Below are 4230 nucleotides of genomic sequence, written 5' to 3' on the forward strand. Positions count from 1 at the left end.
GGCCTTCCGTGCCCGTGTTGCAAATTGTTGCTGCTGTTCGGAAGGAAGGAGAATAGCCGCGGCACGTGCCTCAATCAAAGTGTCGTCTTGCTGTCCACGGTCCCCTCCTGGCTCGCCACCTGCGCCCCTGTGACCCGTCTGAATTGAGGATCCCCGTCCTCTGGATACTTACCTCTGGGCAGCCTCCGGCACTCGTTCCATCCTTACCACGAGTATTTACCTGGTTCCAGTCCGAATGGGGTCCGAGTAGCCAAGACGTCCTTGTGAGCCCTGTAAAGAGTACTTACCCAGTGACCTACCTGGATGGTGTGTGTCCTCCTTGATTCCTCTCCGACGAGCCGCAGGGTGTTCACGAACGTCCATCTCGCTCCGGTCCAGGGGCCCATCGAATTGCTTCTGGCGACAAGAAGGAAGATTTTAATTAGGACTTTTCAAATTATCTGCTTTTAACTCAATAAAGAAATTGTTATTCCTTTATCCTCTGTCTGCTGTTTGGTTCCTTGACACGCTCCTCGAGGCGGTACCCGGTCTCCAGGGGTGGGTGCAGTCTGGCTTGGCCCACCCCGACCTGTGACAAAAGCACCAGGTACTTTGTTCTCCATTTCACTTATTAAAACAAAGGTAAGTCAGTTTCACTTAACTTTTTTAAAATCAATTTTAGATATCCTTCCATTTCCATTTTGTATTTTCCGAGACATGTTTTAAACCAAACAAAACTGTTCTACTTTCAGTACATTGTATGAGAACTCATTACACACATTTTTGTGTAAACCTACTAAGGATGGCTGATAGCAAAAGCAAGTATCACATTATTTTATCAAACAGAAAACAATACCAGCCATCAATGTGATCTTTTCAGCCTTTAAAATTTGCAATGTTTTTTTCACCAGTGGCTGTGTCCCAGTGGAGTCCAACCTTTGTACAAGACCTTCTCCCTGCTGCCGAAAAGACAGCGCTTCTCTACCATCTCTCTTACCTGAGCCTGGCCAACTTCCCCAACCTGGAGAGAATCATCAGGAGTCGCGCTGTGGAAACTCAGCTTCTGTTTGGATCTTCTGATGCAACGATGTTGAAAGTACTGTTTCAGACTTTCTCTTGACTTCAGTATTTTCATCTCTGTGAAATTTGTCAATTCACCAAACATAAGGGGTTTGTAGTAAATAGAATGTCATATGGTCTGTCTGTTACAGATTTACAGGACAAATACAAGCAATAACTGCATTGAGTTCTGATTGTTTTGTTTTTAAGTCTAAGATACTTGATCTTATGTCTCTTTCTTCTCACAGTGTATTTTGACCAGTGAGAACCTGGTTCAGTCGCTGTTTCCCATGTTGGCTGAAGCTGTGATAAAAATAAGCCGGTTTTGGCAGTCAAATTCCTAGGGAAAGCACGAGTCTGGATCAAAGACATTATCACTGATGTGGACAGGATGGTGGAAAAGTAAGAACATTTTCCTCGTGAAAACATACTTCAAAAATACCTCGAGCAGTTGAATTGTTCTTCTACATGCATCTTCTAAAATCAGGCAGAAATATGAACATGTTTTAAGCTAAACTTTTAAGCTAGTTACTGTACACCAGCCCATTGTTATAAAATGCTAATTTCACTGCAACATTTCTTCAACATTGTATAGGTATAATTTACTTAACAAAGATGTAGCATCGTCCACCAGTGATGTTGTCAAGGAAAAAATAGATACAGATAAAAAGTTTACTAAACAAGACCAAGAGTTGAAGCAAACTGAAAAAACCCTGAATGATCTGAAATCTGAACTCCAAAAAACCACACAAGAGCTCGATGAAACTGAGAAAAAGATAAACAGCAAAATCCAAGAGATTCAAGTATTTGCCAGATCCATAACCAAAACAAGTAGAGGCCTCGGCATCTTCGCTGCAATCGTTCCATTCATCGGGCTAATTGTTAAAAGCTTTTATAATGCTGTGCGTGATCCTCGAAATGTTGCACGTATGAAGGCTCTTGAAGCTGAACTGAATCGCCTCATCGCTGAAAAGACTGCTCTGAAACAGAAGCAGTGGCAGGTCCAACTAAAGATCATTGATGGGCAGATGAAGGTTGCCAAAGTCAGTTTTGAGCGGAGTGAGTCTGTTTTCTTTCATGTTTATAGTATACCAATATGACAAGTCATGCTTAAGACTGTGCCAAGATTCAAGTCTAGTTTAAGACAGTGAGCAAACGTGTGGCTTGTTGAAACCTGTATTTCCCCTCTGCAGATTCCATACCCGACCCCATCCATCTAAAAGATGTTCAGAGTAGCTTGACACAAATTCAGGCAATTCTGATTCAGCTCAAAAACTTCTGGGAGAGTGTTGCTCAAATGCTGGACTTCCTGGAACAGAAGACCTTTGTTGGAGAAGATCTTATTGAAGACCTTGCCGAACTAAAAGATGAATTTCTAGCATCAATCAAAACAGCTAAAGAGGTAAAAGTGATGTTTACATGATTCAGAAAATTTTCAGTAAGATATTCTAAAATGTTTGATTTATTTTGTTTAATTTATTTATTATTTCTCTTTATTTGTACCCGAAGGGAAGGCTTAAGGGTTCCCTCATTTTGTCCAGCCATTACTAAGGATTCATCTAAAAGTCTAACGTGACTTGTAAATGTTTTAATTCCACAGGCTTGGAACAATTTTGGTGAAGGCTGTAAAAAAGCATCTGTCATCTTTAAGCTCCAAACCAAAGATGCCTACAGGTTTCTGGAGGTTAGTCCTTCCTCTCTCTCCAAGGAGGAGTGGCAAAAGGCGTACAAAAGCGTAAAGAAACAACTGGAGAAAATAGACCCACCACCAAGTGTGACATCCTCTGCTACACCTGCCATTTCTTAATGATCTACAGAGCGTGACACGCACAAGTGCGTTTGTTTTCCGTCTTATGATGCTGGTAACCTGGGATGATGATGTTTAGCCTTCTTAAATACTGTACTTGTAAACTGCAGAGTTCTGTATTACCTTCTACTTAACGCCTAAAACACTCTTTATATACTCCTCTCCATATTACCTTCTACTTAACGCCTAAAACACTCTTTTTATTTATATATATATATATATATATATATATACTCCTCTCCATATGTTTCATCTCTTTATGAGCTCTTGCAAAAAACTCCTGGTGAATGGATAAAGAGATAAAATGAATCAATAATGTTTGATAACATCATTATTGACTTTTTGTGTTAAATAATCTTACATGTCTTAATTATTTTTATGTGTGAAGTCATAGATTTAAGTTTCAGCAGCAAATATTTTGTCATCTCAAACTACTTTTAATGTCACTGGATACACAAAAATGGTCACATTACAAAGTATATTCTTGATTCGTTCTGATAATGAATAAGCTCACTTAAGCAGATGATTTTAACACAGTTTACCAGAAAAATAATGGATGACTATAGCACAACTTTTATTCACTGGTATAGTGTCATACTGAACATGTGTAACCTTGCTGGTATTAAAATAATTCTCAGTCATTGGATATTAAGATAGAAAAGCTGTGTAATAATTTCATGGTAACACTTTATTTAACAGTGTTGTAATACACAATGTAATAACCTGCAACTAAATGTACTTAAAATGTCACATAAAGGTATAGAACAGCCTGTCCTTACCAATTATAATTATGATCATAAATCTTTGCTGCTCACATGGGTTCTGTATGAAAGTATGCCTCTTTAAGATACACTAGTTTTTAGGTTGAAAATATCAACACAATGGCTTACAATGTACAATCTTACCATTTTTAGGCAATCTAATAACCAACCAAGTTCTGCAATAAGTATAAGTATTGTACTTAAGAGTGTAAAGGCCACCCGTCTACACTGTACTTGGAGCTGTGGGCATTTGGCTGGATGAGGAGACTGTCAAAGCTCACATGCCCAATGTTTTTCAGTATTACTCTGACACACAAGTGATTTGGGATTGTACTGAACTGCGTTGCTAAACACCAAACTCTTTCTCACTCAGAGTGAGGTATTCTCTATCTACAAATCTCACTGCACTTTCAAAGGGTTGATTGGGATGCTGTAACCTTTGTGTCATCTCTCTATGAAGGCGCCATCAGTGATAGAGAGATACTAAAGCAGTCTGGTATTGTGTCTCTTCTAAAGACAAACAATGGCTGTAATGGTGGATAAGGGTTTCCTTGTGGAAGACTGTGTGCCTGCAAAGTCCACGTACCTACCTTCCCGTCAAAGAGAGCACAACTGTCTGGGCCA

General features: G+C 39.5%; 1 pseudogene across 1 annotated transcript; it reads left to right on the forward strand.

The window, feature by feature from the left end:
- Window positions 1-781: 781 nt before the first annotated feature.
- LOC311081400 lies at window positions 782-2845 on the forward strand (annotated as a pseudogene). The gene is made up of 6 exons: window positions 782-797; window positions 891-1075; window positions 1287-1440; window positions 1634-2097; window positions 2232-2440; window positions 2639-2845. The product of its transcript is annotated as an uncharacterized misc_RNA (transcript).
- Window positions 2846-4230: the final 1385 nt, after the last annotated feature.

This window comes from Abramis brama (genome assembly GCF_963993115.1).
Source record: "Abramis brama genome assembly, chromosome: 4".
NCBI lineage: Eukaryota > Metazoa > Chordata > Actinopteri > Cypriniformes > Leuciscidae > Abramis > Abramis brama.